Here is an 18,579-nt window from a genome sequence, read left to right on the forward strand (position 1 = left end):
CTCAACGAAATGGACTCAACACCGCATATTAAACGCCTAAGAATGTACCTGACTAGTAAGTATCTTAAAACCTATGGATTGCTATGTCTCCGAAAGAGAATCAAGCATGTGTACAGGGGCATAAACGCAGCAGTGATAGGATTGGAGAGGTTCGTGAGCAAATGAAGACCCTTTGAAGTCATATTGCATGGTACCCATTCCACGGGTTTCAACTACCCAGGTTTTAGGTATTCTTCCTTCAGCTAAAACATGCATGTGGAACCCAAGTATGATCAACCATGTGAACGGGAGACGTGTTCAAATATGTCTCAGTTTTCTTCCCCTGGTACTCGGGTGCAACATTCCAGACGCTTTACTAACACTCTCCCGACTTGGAGAGTCAGTCCCTTTAACCTCCTGTTTGGCCCAGTTTGCAATTTCTGCGGAAGATGAACAGGAATAGCGAGAACCAATGAGAGGCTAGCTGGAGGTGTCTGGACGGGCAAATTTAACTCTCATTTCCCACCAGGAAGAGGAAATAACCAAAGGCTCAGCATGCCGTGCCAGAACCCGATTAGGGCCTGAAGACATCCTGCGGTGTTGCTGCCAGCTCACAAGAAAGCGAGTTGAAGAAAGGAGCTCAGGGGCACTGTAATTCACAAACCTGCAGAGTTATAAATGACAGCTATCGTCCAAAAATAGACTGAAGTAAGGCTGCCAAGAGGACTTGAAAGCGGGGCAGAATTGCAGGAAACCGATTTCAGGAGGTAGACTGGAATTGCACTGAAGGCATAGGAAAAGAGGCAGAACGTCCACAATGATGCACTTGGCCAAAAAGGGCGTATGCGTTTTTTCCTGAATATATTCAGGAAAAAACGCATACGCCCTTTTTGGCCAACCAAGCAAGCTTGCAAAGGAAATCTGCACTACAATGAAGTCTCACTTCCCCCCGGTCAAAAGGGCCATCTGAAAAAAGTGTAAAATCCAGAAAGGCAGGACAGGCCATGGAGAACTGGGAGCCTTGTTATGCTGATGGGCGGGATGTAAATTGCAAACAACCACTCGGGAGAAGTGTATGGTGTTTCCTGAAACATCTAAAAAACAAAGCAACAGAACCTAGGGCACTTCCACTTATGGTCCTATAGCTTAGGGAAATTAAAATCAAAAAGACACAGCCACCCCAAAGTTTGGAACGGCTCTGTTTACAAGAACCTCGTTTACAGTACAAGTTCAACATCGCAGAAAGTGAAAAATGGATAAAGAAGTTGTGGTATTTACTTACAAAGCAATATCACTCAGCAATGAAATCTGTGTCATCAGGCCCTTAGCAGCACAATGAGTGGATTCAGGTATGATGATTCTAACTGAAATAAGTCACACAGAAACAGAAACATCATAAGATATCAGTAATACACGGAATGTAAACTTGGCTACACAGGAACTGAATTACAGAACAGAACAGGGTCTCAAATTTAGAAAACCAACTTATGCTTGCTTAAGGGGAAAGGTGAGTTGGGGTGCTGCATAAAACCAGAGATTGAAATGAGCACAGATAAAGTTCCTTAAGCCAAATATGGAATAGACAAGAGCTACTCCTTGCTCAACGAAATGGACTCAAAACCCCATATTAAACGCCTAAGAATGTACCTGACTAGTAAGTATCTTAAAACCTATGGATTGCTATGTCTCCAAAAGAGAATCAAGCGTGTGTACAGGGGCATAAGCGCAGCAGTGATAGGATTGGAGAGGTTCGGGGAGCAAATGAAGACCCTTTGAAGTCATATTGCATGGTACCCATTACACGGGTCTCAACTCTCCAGGTTTAAGGTATTCTTCCTTCAGCTAAAACATGCATGTGGAACCCAGAGTATGATCAACGATGTGAACGGAAGACGTGTTCAAATATGTCTCAGTTTTCCTCCCCTGGTACTCGGGTGCAACATTCCAGACGCTTTACTAACACTCTCCCGACTTGGAGAGTCAGTCCCTTTAACCTCCTGTTTGGACCAGTTTGCAATTTCTGTGGAAGATGAACAGGAATAGCGAGAACCAATGAGAGGCTAGCTGGAGGTGTCTGGACGGGCAAATTCAACTCTCATTTCCCACCAGGAAGAGGAAATAACCAAAGGCTCAGCATGCCGGGCCGGAACCAGATTAGGGCCTGAAGCCATCCTGCGGTGTTGCGGCCAGGTCACAAGAAAGCGAGTTGAAGAAAGGAGCTCAGGGGCACTGTAATTCACAAACCTGCAGAGTTATAAATGACAGCTATCGTCCAAAAATAGACTGAAGTAAGGCTGCCAAGAGGACTTGAAAACGGGGCAGAATTGCAGGAAACCGATTTCAGGAGGTAGACTGGAATTGCATTGAAAGCATAGGAAAAGAGGCAGAACGTCCACAATGATGCACTTGGCCAAAAAGGGCGTATGCGTTTTTTCCTGAATATATTCAGGAAAAAACGCATACGCCCTTTTTGGCCAACCAAGCAAGCTTGCAAAGGAAATCTGCACTACAATGAAGTCTCACTTCCCCCTGGTCAAAAGGGCCATCTGAAAAAAGTGTAAAATCCAGAAAGGCAGGACAGGCCATGGAGAACTGGGAGCCTTGTTATGCTGATGGGCGGGATGTAAATTGCCAACAACCACTCGGGAGAAGTGTATGGTGTTTCCTGAAACATCTAAAAAACAAAGCAACATAGCCTAGGGCACTTCCACTTATGGTCCTATAGCTTAGGGAATTTAAAATCAAAAAGACACAGCCACCCCAAAGTTTGGAACGGCTCTGTTTACAAGAACCTCGTTTACAGTACAAGTTCAACATCGCAGAAAGTGAAAAATGGATAAAGAAGTTGTGGTATTTACTTACAAAGCAATATCACTCAGCAATGAAATCTGTGTCATCAGGCCCTTAGCAGCACAATGAGTGGATTCAGGTATGATGATTCTAACTGAAATAAGTCACACAGAAAAAGAAACATCATAAGATATCAGTAATACACGGAATGTAAACTTGGCTACACAGGAACTGAATTACAGAACAGAACAGGGTCTCAAATTTCGAAAACCAACTTATGCTTGCTTAAGGGTAAAGGTGAGTTGGGGTGCTGCATAAAACCAGAGATTGAAATGAGCACAGATAAAGTTCCTTAAGCCAAATATGGAATAGACAAGAGCTACTCCTTGCTCAACGAAATGGACTCAACACCGCATATTAAACGCCTAAGAATGTACCTGACTAGTAAGTATCTTAAAACCTATGGATTGCTATGTCTCCGAAAGAGAATCAAGCATGTGTACAGGGGCATAAACGCAGCAGTGATAGGATTGGAGAGGTTCGGTGAGCAAATGAAGACCCTTTGAAGTCATATTGCATGGTACCCATTCCACGGGTTTCAACTACCCAGGTTTTAGGTATTCTTCCTTCAGCTAAAACATGCATGTGGAACCCAAGTATGATCAACCATGTGAACGGGAGACGTGTTCAAATATGTCTCAGTTTTCTTCCCCTGGTACTCGGGTGCAACATTCCAGACGCTTTACTAACACTCTCCCGACTTGGAGAGTCAGTCCCTTTAACCTCCTGTTTGGCCCAGTTTGCAATTTCTGCGGAAGATGAACAGGAATAGCGAGAACCAATGAGAGGCTAGCTGGAGGTGTCTGGACGGGCAAATTTAACTCTCATTTCCCACCAGGAAGAGGAAATAACCAAAGGCTCAGTGTGCCGTGCCGGAACCAGATTAGGGCCTGAAGCCATCCTGTGGTGTTGCGGCCAGCTCACAAGAAAACGAGTTGAAGAAAGGAGCTCAGGGGCACTGTAATTCACAAACCTGCAGAGTTATAAATGACAGCTATCGTCCAAAAATAGACTGAAGTAAGGCTGCCAAGAGGACTTGAAAGCGGGGCAGAATTGCAGGAAACCGATTTCAGGAGGTAGACTGGAATTGCATTGAAAGCATAGTAAAAGAGGCCGAACGTCCACAATGATGCACTTGGCCAAAAAGGGCGTATGCGTTTTTTCCTGAATATATTCAGGAAAAAACGCATACGCCCTTTTTGGCCAACCAAGCAAGCTTGCAAAGGAAATCTGCACTACAATGAAGTCTCACTTCCCCCCGGTCAAAAGGGCCATCTGAAAAAAGGGTAAAATCCAGAAAGGCAGGACAGGCCATGGAGAACTGGGAGCCTTGTTATGCTGATGGGCGGGATGTAAATTGCCAACAACCACTCTGGAGAAGTGTATGGTGTTTCCTGAAACATCTAAAAAACAAAGCAACAGAACCTAGGGCACTTCCACTTATGGTCCTATAGCTTAGGGAAATTAAAATCAAAAAGACACAGCCACCCCAAAGTTTGGAACGGCTCTGTTTACAAGAACCTCGTTTACAGTACAAGTTCAACATCGCAGAAAGTGAAAAATGGATAAAGAAGTTGTGGTATTTACTTACAAAGCAATATCACTCAGCAATGAAATCTGTGTCATCAGGCCCTTAGCAGCACAATGAGTGGATTCAGGTATGATGATTCTAACTGAAATAAGTCACACAGAAAAAGAAACATCATAAGATATCACTAATACACGGAATGTAAACTTGGTTACACAGGAACTGCATTCCAAAACAGAACAGGGTCTCAAATTTCGAAAACCAACTTATGCTTGCTTAAGGGGAAAGGTGAGTTGGGGTGCTGCATAAAACCAGAGATTGAAATGAGCACAGATAAAGTTCCTTAAGCCAAATATGGAATAGACAAGAGCTACTCCTTGCTCAACGAAATGGACTCAAAACCCCATATTAAACGCCTAAGAATGTACCTGACTAGTAAGTATCTTAAAACCTATGGATTGCTATGTCTCCAAAAGAGAATCAAGCGTGTGTACAGGGGCATAAACGCAGCAGTGATAGGATTGGAGAGGTTCGGGGAGCAAATGAAGACCCTTTGAAGTCATATTGCATGGTACCCATTACACGGGTCTCAACTCTCCAGGTTTAAGGTATTCTTCCTTCAGCTAAAACATGCATGTGGAACCCAGAGTATGATCAACCATGTGAATGGGAGACGTGTTCAAATATGTCTCAGTTTTCGTACCCTGGTACTCGGGTGCAACATTCCAGACGCTTTACTAACACTCTCCCGACTTGGAGAGTCAGTCCCTTTAACCTCCTGTTTGGCCCAGTTTGCAATTTCTGTGGAAGATGAACAGGAATAGCGAGAACCAATGAGAGACTAGCTGGAGGTGTCTGGATGGGCAAATTTAACTCTCATTTCCCACCAGGAAGAGGAATTAACCAAAGGCTCAGCGTGCCATGCCGGAACCAGATTAGGGCCTGTAGACATCCTGCGGTGTTGCGGCCAGGTCACAAGAAAGCGAGTTGAAGAAAGGAGCTCAGGGGCACTGTAATTCACAAACCTGCAGAGTTATAATTGACAGCTATCGTCCAAAAATAGACTGAAGTAAGGCTGCCAAGAGGACTTGAAAGCAGGGCAGAATTGCAGGAAACCGATTTCAGGAGGTAGACTGGAATTGCATTAAAGGCATAGGAAAAGAGGCAGAACGTCCACAATGATGCACTTGGCCAAAAAGGGCGTATGCGTTTTTTCCTGAATATATTCAGGAAAAAACGCATACGTCCTTTTTGGCCAACCAAGCAAGCTTGCAAAGGAAATCTGCACTACAATGAAGTCTCACTTCTCCCAGGTCAACAGGGCCATCTGAAAAAAGTGTAAACTCCAGAAAGGCAGGACAGGCCATGGAGAACTGGGAGCCTTGTTATGCTGATGGGCGGGATGTAAATTGCCAACAAACGCTCAGGAGAAGTGTATGGTGTTTCCTGAAACATCTAAAAAACAAAGCATCAGAGCCTAGGGCACTTCCACTTATGGTCCTATAGATTAGGGAAATTAAAATGAAAAAGACACAGCCACCCCAAAGTTTGGAACGGCTCTGTTTACAAGAACCTCGTTTACAGTACAAGTTCAACATCGCAGAAAGTGAAAAATGGATAAAAAAGTTGTGGTATTTACTTACAAAGCAATATCACTCAGCAATGAAATCTGTGTCATCAGGCCCTTAGCAGCACAATGAGTGGATTCAGGTATGATGATTCTAACTGAAATAAGTCACACAGAAAAAGAAACATCATAAGATATCACTAATACACGGAATGTAAACTTGGCTACACAGGAACTGCATTCCAAAACAGAACAGGGTCTCAAATTTCGAAAACCAACTTATGCTTGCTTAAGGGGAAAGGTGAGTTGGGGTGCTGCATAAAACCAGAGATTGAAATGAGCACAGATAAAGTTCCTTAAGCCAAATATGGAACAGACAAGAGCTACTCCTTGCTCAACGAAATGGACTCAACACCGCATATTAAACGCCTAAAATGTACCTGACTAGTAAGTATCTAAAAACCTATGGATTGCTATGTCTCCAAAAGAGAATCAAGCATGTGTACAGGGGCATAAACGCAGCAGTGATAGGATTGGAGAGGTTCGGTGAGCAAATGAACACCCTTTGAAGTCATATTGCATGGTACCCATTCCACGGGTTTCAAATACCCAGGTTTAAGGTATTCTTCCTTCAGCTAAAACATGCATGTGGAACCTAGATTATGATCAACCATGTGATCGGGAGACGTGTTCAAATATGTCTCAGTTTTCGTACCCTGGTACTCGGGTGCAACATTCCAGACGCTTTACTAACACTCTCCCCACTTGGAAAGTCAGCGCCTTTAACCTCCTGTTTGGCCCAGTTTGCAATTTCTGCGGAAGATGAACAGGAATAGCTAGAACCAATGAGAGGCTAGCTGGAGATGTCTGGACGGGCAAATTTAACTCTCATTTCCCACCAGGAAGAGGAAATAACCAAAGGCTCAGCGTGCCGTACCGGAACCAGATTAGGGCCTGAAGCCATCCTGCGGTGTTGCGGCCAGCTCAAAAGAAAGCGAGTTGAAGAAAGGAGCTCAGGGGCACTGTAATTCACAAACATGCAGAGTTATAAATGACAGCTATCGTCCAAAAATAGACTGAAGTAAGGCTGCCAAGAGGACTTGAAAACGGGGCAGAATTGCAGGAAACCGATTTCAGGAGGTAGACTGGAATTGCATTGAAAGCATAGGAAAAGAGGCAGAACGTCCACAATGATGCACTTGGCCAAAAAGGGCGTATGCGTTTTTTCCTGAATATATTCAGGAAAAAACGCATACGCCCTTTTTGGCCAACCAAGCAAGCTTGCAAAGGAAATCTGCACTACAATGAAGTCTCACTTCCCCCTGGTCAAAAGGGCCATCTGAAAAAAGTGTAAAATCCAGAAAGGCAGGACAGGCCATGGAGAACTGGGAGCCTTGTTATGCTGATGGTCGGGATGTAAATTGCCAACAACCACTCGGGAGAAGTGTATGGTGTTTCCTGAAACATCTAAAAAACAAAGCAACAGAGCCTAGGGCACTTCCACTTATGGTCCTATAGCTTAGGGAATTTAAAATCAAAAAGACACAGCCACCCCAAAGTTTGGAACGGCTCTGTTTACAAGAACCTCGTTTACAGTACAAGTTCAACATCGCAGAAAGTGAAAAATGGATAAAGAAGTTGTGGTATTTACTTAAAAAGCAATATCACTCAGCAATGAAATCTGTGTCATCAGGCCCTTAGCAGCACAATGAGTGGATTCAGGTATGATGATTCTAACTGAAATAAGTCACACAGAAAAAGAAACATCATAAGATATCAGTAATACACGGAATGTAAACTTGGCTACACAGGAACTGAATTACAGAACAGAACAGGGTCTCAAATTTCGAAAACCAACTTATGCTTGCTTAAGGGGAAAGGTGAGTTGGGGTGCTGCATAAAACCAGAGATTGAAATGAGCACAGATAAAGTTCCTTAAGCCAAATATGGAATAGACAAGAGCTACTCCTTGCTCAACGAAATGGACTCAACACCGCATATTAAACGCCTAAGAATGTACCTGACTAGTAAGTATCTTAAAACCTATAGATTGCTATGTCTCCGAAAGAGAATCAAGCATGTGTACAGGGGCATAAACGCAGCAGTGATAGGATTGGAGAGGTTCAGTGAGCAAATGAAGACCCTTTGAAGTCATATTGCATGGTACCCATTCCACGGGTTTCAACTACCCAGATTTTAGGTATTCTTCCTTCAGCTAAAACATGCATGTGGAACCCAGAGTATGATCAACCATGTGATCTGGAGACGTGTTCAAATATGTCTCAGTTTTCCTCCCCTGGTACTCGGGTGCAACATTCCAGATGCTTTACTAACACTCTCCCGACTTGGAGAGTCAGTGCCTTTAACCTCCTGTTTGGCCCAGTTTGCAATTTCTGCGGAAGATGAACAGGAATAGCGAGAACCAATGAGAGGCTAGCTTGAGGTGTCTGGATGGGCAAATTTAACTCTCATTTCCCACCAGGAAGAGGAATTAACCAAAGGCTCAGCATGCCGGGCCGGAACCAGATTAGGGCCTGAAGCCATCCTGCGGAGTTTCGGCCAGGTCACAAGAAAGCGAGTTGAAGAAAGGAGCTCAGGGGCACTGTAATTCACAAACCTGCAGAGTTATAAATGACAGCTATCGTCCAAAAATAGACTGAAGTAAGGCTGCCAAGAGGACTTGAAAGCGGGGCAGAATTGCAGGAAACCGATTTCAGGAGGTAGACTGGAATTGCATTGAAAGCATAGGAAAAGAGGCAGAACGTCCACAATGATGCACTTGGCCAAAAAGGGCGTATGCGTTTTTTCCTGAATATATTCAGGAAAAAACGCATACGCCCTTTTTGGCCAACCAAGCAAGCTTGCAAAGGAAATCTGCACTACAATGAAGTCTCACTTCCCCCCGGTCAAAAGGGCCATCTGAAAAAAGTGTAAAATCCAGAAAGGCAGGACAGGCCATGGAGAACTGGGAGCAACCACTTGGGAGAAGTGTATGGTGTTTCCTGAAACATCTAAAAAACAAAGCAACAGAACCTAGGGCACTTCCACTTATGGTCCTATAGCTTAGGGAAATTAAAATCAAAAAGACACAGCCACCCCAAAGTTTGGAACGGCTCTGTTTACAAGAACCTCGTTTACAGTACAAGTTCAACATCGCAGAAAGTGAAAAATGGATAAAGAAGTTGTGGTATTTACTTACAAAGCAATATCACTCAGCAATGAAATCTGTGTCATCAGGCCCTTAGCATCACAATGAGTGGATTCAGTTATGATGATTCTAACTGAAATAAGTCACACAGAAAAAGAAACATCATAAGATATCAGTAATACACGGAATGTAAACTTGGCTACACAGGAACTGAATTACAGAACAGAACAGGGTCTCAAATTTCGAAAACCAACTTATGCTTGCTTAAGGGTAAAGGTGAGTTGGGGTGCTGCATAAAACCAGAGATTGAAATGAGCACAGATAAAGTTCCTTAAGCCAAATATGGAATAGACAAGAGCTACTCCTTGCGCAACGAAATGGACTCAACACCGCATATTAAACGCCTAAGAATGTACCTGACTAGTAAGTATCTTAAAACCTATGGATTGCTATGTCTCCGAAAGAGAATCAAGCATGTGTACATGGGCATAAATGCAGCAGTGATAGGATTGGAGGGGTTCGTGAGCAAATGAAGACCCTTTGAAGTCATATTGCATGCTACCCATTCCACGGGTCTCAACTCTCCAAGTTTAAGGTATTGTTTCTTCAGCTAAAACATGCATGTGGAACCTAGATTATGATCAACCATGTGATCGGGAGACGTGTTCAAATATGTCTCAGTTATCGTACCCTGTTACTCGGGTTCAACATTCCAGACGCTTTACTAACACTCTCCCCACTTGGAGAGTCAGTCCCTTTAACCTCCTGTTTGGCCCAGTTTGCAATTTCTGTGGAAGATGAACAGGAATAGCGAGAACCAATGAGAGACTAGCTGGAGGTGTCTGGATGGGCAAATTTAACTCTCATTTCCCACCAGGAAGAGGAATTAACCAAAGGCTCAGCGTGCCATGCCGGAACCAGATTAGGGCCTGTAGACATCCTGCGGTGTTGCGGCCAGGTCACAAGAAAGCGAGTTGAAGAAAGGAGCTCAGGTGCACTGTAATTCACAAACCTGCAGAGTTATAATTGACAGCTATCGTCCAAAAATAGACTGAAGTAAGGCTGCCAAGAGGACTTGAAAGTGGGGCAGAATTGCAGGAAACCGATTTCAGGAGGTAGACTGGAATTGCATTAAAGGCATAGGAAAAGAGGCAGAACGTCCACAATGATGCACTTGGCCAAAAAGGGCGTATGCGTTTTTTCCTGAATATATTCAGGAAAAAACGCATACGCCCTTTTTGGCCAACCAAGCAAACTTGCAAAGGAAATCTGCACTACAATGAAGTCTCACTTCTCCCCGGTCAAAAGGGCCATCTGAAAAAAGTGTAAACTCCAGAAAGGCAGGACAGGCCATGGAGAACTGGGAGCCTTGTTATGCTGATGGGCGGGATGTAAATTGCCAACAGATGCTCAGGAGAAGTGTATGGTGTTTCCTGAAACATCTAAAAAACAAAGCATCAGAGCCTAGGGCACTTCCACTTATGGTCCTATAGCTTAGGGAAATTAAAATGAAAAAGACACAGCCACCCCAAAGTTTGGAACGGCTCTGTTTACAAGAACCTCGTTTACAGTACAAGTTCAACATCGCAGAAAGTGAAAAATGGATAAAAAAGTTGTGGTATTTACTTACAAAGCAATATCACTCAGCAATGAAATCTGTGTCATCAGGCCCTTAGCAGCACAATGAGGGGATTCAGGTATGATGATTCTTACTGAAATAAGTCACACAGAAAAAGAAACATCATAAGATATCACTAATACACGGAATGTAAACTTGGCTACACAGGAACTGAATTACAGAACAGAACAGGGTCTCAAATTTTGAAAACCAACTTATGCTTGCTTAAGGGGAAAGGTGAGTTGGGGTGCTGCATAAAACCAGAGATTGAAATGAGCACAGATAAAGTTCCTTAAGCCAAATATGGAACAGACAAGAGCTACTCCTTGCTCAACGAAATGGACTCAACACCGCATATTAAACGCCTAAAATGTACCTGACTAGTAAGTATCTAAAAACCTATGGATTGCTATGTCTCCGAAAGAGAATCAAGCATGTGTACAGGGGCATAAACGCAGCAGTGATAGGATTGGAGAGGTTCGGTGAGCAAATGAACACCCTTTGAAGTCATATTGCATGGTACCCATTCCACGGGTCTTAACTCTCCAGGTTTAAGGTATTCTTCCTTCAGCTAAAACATGCATGTGGAACCCAGAGTATGATCAACCATGTGATCGGGAGACGTGTTCAAATATGTCTCAGTTTTCCTCCCCTGGTACTCGGGTGCAACATTCCAGACGCATTACTAACACTCTCCCCACTTGGAGAGTCAGCGCCTTTAACCTCCTGTTTGGCCCAGTTTGCAATTTCTGCGGAAGATGAACAGGAATAGCTAGAACCAATGAGAGGCTAGCTGGAGATGTCTGGACGTGCAAATTTAACTCTCATTTCCCACCAGGAAGAGGAAATAACCAAAGGCTCAGCGTGCCGTACCGGAACCAGATTAGGGCCTGAAGCCATCCTGCGGTGTTGCGGCCAGCTCAAAAGAAAGCGAGTTGAAGAAAGGAGCTCAGGGGCACTGTAATTCACAAACCTGCAGAGTTATAAATGACAGCTATCGTCCAAAAATAGACTGAAGTAAGGCTGCCAAGAGGACTTGAAAGCGGGGCAGAATTGCAGGAAACCGATTTCAGGAGGTAGACTGGAATTGCATTGAAAGCATAGGAAAAGAGGCAGAACGTCCGCAATGATGCACTTGGCCAAAAAGGGCGTATGCGTTTTTTCCTGAATATATTCAGGAAAAAACGCATACGCCCTTTTTGGCCAACCAAGCAAGCTTGCAAAGGAAATCTGCACTACAATGAAGTCTCACTTCCCCCCGGTCAAAAGGGCCATCTGAAAAAAGTGTAAAATCCAGAAAGGCAGGACAGGCCATGGAGAACTGGGAGCCTTGTTATGCTGATGGGCGGGATGTAAATTGCCAACAGACACTCAGGAGAAGTGTATGGTGTTTCCTGAAACATCTAAAAAACCAAGCAACAGAGCCGAGGGCACTTGCGCTTATGGTCCTATAGCTTAGGGAAATTAAAATCAAAAAGACACAGCCACCCCAAAGTTTGGGACGCCTCCGTTTACAAGAACCTCGTTTACCGTACAAGTTCAATATCACAGAAAGTGAAAAATGGATAAACAACTTGTGGTACTTACGTACAATGCAGTATCACGCAGCAATGAAATCTATGTCATCAGGCCCGTAGCAGCATAATGAGTGGATTCAGGTACGATGATTCTAACTGAAATAAGTCACACAGAAAAAGAAACATCATAAGATATCACTAATACACGGAATGTAAACTTGGCTACACAGGAACTGCATTCCAAAACAGAACAGGGTCTCAAATTTAGAAAACCAACTTATGCTTGCTTAAGGGGAAAGGTGAGTTGGGGTGCTGCATAAAACCAGATATTGAAATGAGCACAGATAAAGTTCCTTAAGCCAAATATGGAATACACAAGAGCTACTCCTTGCTCAACGAAATGGACACAAAACCCCATATTAAACGCCTAAGAATGCACCTGACTAGTAAGTATCTTAAAACCTATGGATTGCTATGTCTCCGAAAGAGAATCAAGCATGTGTACAGGGGCATAAACGCAGCAGTGATAGGATTGGAGAGGTTCGTGAGCAAATGAAGACCCTTTGAAGTCATATTGCATGGTACCCATTCCACGGGTTTCAACTACCCAGGTTTAAGGTATTCTTCCTTCATCTAAAACATGCATGTGGAACCTAGAGTATGATCAACCATGTGATCGGGAGACGTGTTCAAATATGTCTCAGTTTTCGTACCCTGGTACTCGGGTGCAACATTCCAGACGCTTTACTAACACTCTCCCCACTTGGAGAGTCAGCGCCTTTAACCTCCTGTTTGGCCCAGTTTGCAATTTCTGCGGAAGATGAACAGGAATAGGGAGAACCAATGAGAGACTAGCTGGAGGTGTCTGGTCGGGCAAATTTAACTCTCATTACCCACCAGGAAGAGGAAATAACCAAAGGCTCAGCGTGCCGTGCCGGAACCAGATTAGGGCCGGAAGCCATCCTGCGGTGTTGCGGCCAGCTCAAAAGAAAGCGAGTTGAAGAAAGGAGCTCAGGGGCACTGTAATTCACAAACCTGCAGAGTTATAAATGACAGCTATCGTCCAAAAATATACTGAAGTAAGGCTGCCAAGAGGACTTGAAAGCGGGGCAGAATTGCAGGAAACCGATTTCAGGAGGTAGACTGGAATTGCATTGAAAGCATAGGAAAAGAGGCAGAACGTCCACAATGATGCACTTGGCCAAAAAGGGCGTATGCGTTTTTTCCTGAATACATTCAGGAAAAAACGCATACGCCCTTTTTGGCCAACCAAGCAAGCTTGCAAAGGAAATCTGCACTACAATGAAGTCTCACTTCCCCCCGGTCAAAAGGGCCATCTGATAAAAGTGTAAAATCCAGAAAGGCAGGACAGGCCATGGAGAACTGGGAGCCTTGTTATGCTGATGGGCGGGATGTAAATTGCCAAGAACCACTTGGGAGAAGTGTATGGTGTTTCCTGAAACAACTAAAAAACAAAGCAACAGAACCTAGGGCACTTCCACTTATGGTCCTATAGCTTAGGGAAATTAAAATCAAAAAGACACAGCCACCCCAAAGTTTGGAACGGCTCTGTTTACAAGAACCTCGTTTACAGTACAAGTTCAACATCGCAGAAAGTGAAAAATGGATAAAGAAGTTGTGGTATTTACTTACAAAGCAATATCACTCAGCAATGAAATCTGTGTCATCAGGCCCTTAGCAGCACAATGAGTGGATTCAGGTATGATGATTCTAACTGAAATAAGTCACACAGAAAAAGAAACATCATAAGATATCAGTAATACACGGAATGGAAACTTGGCTACACAGGAACTGAATTACAGAACAGAACAGGGTCTCAAATTTAGAAAACTAACTTATGCTTGCTTAAGGGGAAAGGTGAGTTGGGGTGCTGCATAAAACCAGAGATTGAAATGAGCACAGATAAAGTTCCTTAAGCCAAATATGGAATACACAAGAGCTACTCCTTGCTCAACGACATGGACACAACACCGCATATTAAACACCTAAGAATGTACCTGACTAGTAAGTATCTTAAAACCTATGGATTGCTATATCTCTGAAAGAGAATCAAGCATGTGTACAGGGGCATAAACGCAGCAGTGATAGGATTGGAGAGGTTCGTGAGCAAATGAAGACCCTTTGAAGTCATATTGCATGGTACCCATTCCACGGGTTTCAACTACCCAGGTTTAAGGTATTATTCCTTCAGCTAAAACATGCATGTGGAACCTAGAGTATGATCAACCATGTGATCGGGAGACGTGTTCAAATATGTCTCAGTTTTCGTACCCTGGTACTCGGGTGCAACTTTCCAGACGCTTTACTAACACTCTCCCGACTTGGAGAGTCAGTCCCTTTAACCTCCTGTTTGGCCCAGTTTGCAATTTCTGTGGAAGATGAACAGGAATAGCGAGAACCAATGAAAGAATAGCTGGAGGTGTCCGGATGGGCAAATTTAACTCTCATTTCCCACCAGGAAGAGGAATTAACCAAAGGCTCAGCGTGCCGTGCCAGAACCAGATTAGGGCCTGAAGACATCCTGCGGTGTTGCGGCCAGGCCATAAGAAAGCGAGTTGAAGAAAGGAGCTCAGGGGCACTGTAATTCACAAACCTGCAGAGTTATAAATGACAGCTATCGTCCAAAAATAGACTGAAGTAAGGCTGCCAAGAGGACTTGAAAGCGGGGCAGAATTGCAGGAAACCGATTTCAGGAGGTAGACTGGAATTGCATTGAAAGCATAGGAAAAGAGGCAGAACGTCCACAATGATGCACTTGGCCAAAAAGGGCGTATGCGTTTTTTCCTGAATATATTCAGGAAAAAACGCATACGCCCTTTTTGGCCAACCAAGCAAGCTTGCAAAGGAAATCTGCACTACAATGAAGTCTCACTTCCCCCCGGTCAAAAGGGCCATCTGAAAAAAGTGTAAAATCCAGAAAGGCAGGACAGGCCATGGAGAACTGGGAGCCTTGTTATGCTGATGGGCAGGATGTAAATTGCCAACAGACACTCAGGAGAAGTGTATGGTGTTTCCTGAAACATCTAAAAAACCAAGCAACAGAGCCGAGGGCACTTGCGCTTATGGTCCTATAGCTTAGGGAAATTAAAATCAAAAAGACACAGCCACCCCAAAGTTTGGGACGCCTCCGTTTACAAGAACCTCGTTTACCGTACAAGTTCAATATCACAGAAAGTGAAAAATGGATAAAGAACTTGTGGTACTTACGTACAATGCAGTATCACTCAGCAATGAAATCTATGTCATCAGGCCCGTAGCAGCATAATGAGTGGATTCAGGTATGATGATTCTAACTGAAATAAGTCGCACAGAAAAAGAAACATCATAAGATATCACTAATACACGGAATGTAAACTTGGCTACACATGAACTGCATTCCAAAACAGAACAGGGTCTCAAATTTAGAAAACCAACTTATGCTTGCTTAAGGTGAAAGGTGAGTTGGGGTGCTGCATAAAACCAGAGATTGAAATAAGCACAGATAAAGTCCCTTAAGCCAAATATGGAATACACAAGAGCTACTCCTTGCTCAACGAAATGGACACAAAACCCCATATTAAACGCCTAAGAATGCACCTGACTAGTAAGTATCTTAAAACCTATGGGTTGCTATGTCTCCGAAAGAGAATCAAGCATGTGTACAGGGGCATAAACGCAGCAGTGATAGGATTGGAGAGGTTCGTGAGCAAATGAAGACCCTTTGAAGTCATATTGCATGGTACCCATTCCACGGGTTTCAACTACCCAGGTTTAAGGTATTCTTCCTTCATCTAAAACATGCATGTGGAACCTAGAGTATGATCAACCATGTGATCGGGAGACGTGTTCAAATATGTCTCAGTTTTCGTACCCTGGTACTCGGGTGCAACATTCCAGACGCTTTACTAACACTCTCCCCACTTGGAGAGTCAGTTCCTTTAACTTCCTGTTTGGCCCAGTTTGCAATTTCTGTGGAAGATGAACAGGAATAGCGAGAACCAATGAAAGACTAGCTGGAGGTGTCTGGATGGGCAAATATAACTCTCATTTCCCACCAGGAAGAGGAATTAACCAAAGGCTCAGCGTGCCGTGCCGGAACCAGATTAGGGACTGAAGACATCCTGCGGTGTTGCGGCCAGGTCACAAGAAAGCGAGTTGAAGAAAGGAGCTCAGGGGCACTGTAATTCACAAACCTGCAGAGTTATAAATGACAGCTATCGTCCAAAAATAGACTGAAGTAAGGCTGCCAAGAGGACTTGAAAGCGGGGCAGAATTGCAGGAAACCGATTTCAGGAGGTAGACTGGAATTGCATTGAAAGCATAGGAAAACAGGCAGAACGTCCACAATGATGCACTTGGCCAAAAAGGGCGTATGCATTTTTTCCTGAATATATTCAGGAAAAAACGCATACGCTCTTTTTGGCCAACCAAGCAAGCTTGCAAAGGAAATCTGCACTACAATGAAGTCTCACTTCCCCCCGGTCAAAAGGGCCATCTGAAAAAAGTGTAAAATCCAGAAAGGCAGGACAGGCCATGGAGAACTGGGAGCCTTGTTATGCTGATGGGCGGAATGTAAATTGCCAACAACCACTTGGGAGAAGTGTATGGTGTTTCCTGAAACATCTAAAAAACAAAGCAACAGAACCTAGGGCACTTCCACTTATGGTCCTATAGCTTAGGGAAATTAAAATCAAAAAGACACAGCCACCCCAAAGTTTGGAACGGCTCTGTTTACAAGAAACTCGTTTACAGTACAAGTTCAACATCGCAGAAAGTGAAAAATGGATAAAGAAGTTGTGGTATTTACTTACAAAGCAATATCACTCAGCAATGAAATCTGTGTCATCAGGCCCTTAGCATCACAATGAGTGGATTCAGGTATGATGATTCTAACTGAAATAAGTCACACAGAAAAAGAAACATCATAAGATATCAGTAATACACGGAATGTAAACTTGGCTACACAGGAACTGAATTACAGAACAGAACAGGGTCTCAAATTTAGAAAACCAACTTATGCTTGCTTAAGGGGAAAGGTGAGTTGGGGTGCTGCATAAAACCAGAGATTGAAATGAGCACAGATAAAGTTCCTTAAGCCAAATATGGAATAGACAAGAGCTACTCCTTGCTCAACGAAATGGACTCAGCACCGCATATTAAACGCCTAAGAATGTACCTGACTAGTAAGTATCTTAAAACCTATGGATTGCTATGTCTCCGAAAGAGAATCAAGCATGTGTACATGGGCATAAATGCAGCAGTGATAGGATTGGAGGGGTTCGTGAGCAAATGAAGACCCTTTGAAGTCATATTGCATGCTACCCATTCCACGGGTCTCAACTCTCCAGGTTTAAGGTATTGTTCCTTCAGCTAAAACATGCATGTGGAACCTAGATTATGATCAACCATGTGATCGGGAGACGTGTTCAAATATGTCTCAGTTTTCGTACCCTGGTACTCGGGTGCAACATTCCAGACGCTTTACTAACACTCTCCCCAATTGGAGAGTCAGTCCCTTTAACCTCCTGTTTGGCCCAGTTTGCAATTTCTGTGGAAGATGAACAGGAATAGCGAGAACCAATGAGAGACTAGCTGGAGGTGTCTGGATGGGCAAATTTAACTCTCATTTCCCACCAGGAAGAGGAATTAACCAAAGGCTCAGCGTGCCGTGCCGGAACCAGATTAGGGCCTGTAGACATCCTGCGGTGTTGCGGCCAGGTCACAAGAAAGCGAGTTGAAGAAAGGAGCTCAGGGGCACTGTAATTCACAAACCTGCAGAGTTATAAATGACAGCTATCGTCCAAAAATAGACTGAAGTAAGGCTGCCAAGAGGACTTGAAAGCGGGGCAGAATTGCAGGAAACCGATTTCAGGAGGTAGACTGGAATTGCATTGAAGGCATAGGAAAAGAGGCAGAACGTCCACAATGATGCACTTGGCCAAAAAGGGCGTATGCGTTTTTTCCTGAATATATTCAGGAAAAAACGCATACGCCCTTTTTGGCCAACCAAGCAAACTTGCAAAGGAAATCTGCACTACAATGAAGTCTCACTTCCCCCCGGTCAAAAGGGCCATCTGAAAAAAGTGTAAAATCCAGAAAGGCAAGACAGGCCATGGAGAACTGGGAGCCTTGTTATGCTGATGGGCGGGATGTAAATTGCCAACAGACACTCAGGAGAAGTGTATGGTGTTTCCTGAAACATCTAAAAAACCAAGCAACAGAGCCGAGGGCACTTGCGCTTATGGTCCTATAGCTTAGGGAAATTAAAATCAAAAAGACACAGCCACCCCAAAGTTTGGGACGCCTCCGTTTACAAGAACCTCGTTTACCGTACAAGTTCAATATCACAGAAAGTGAAAAATGGATAAAGAA

The sequence above is a fragment of the Stenella coeruleoalba genome, assembly GCF_951394435.1.
Source record: "Stenella coeruleoalba genome assembly, contig: scaffold_149, whole genome shotgun sequence".
Lineage (NCBI taxonomy): Eukaryota > Metazoa > Chordata > Mammalia > Artiodactyla > Delphinidae > Stenella > Stenella coeruleoalba.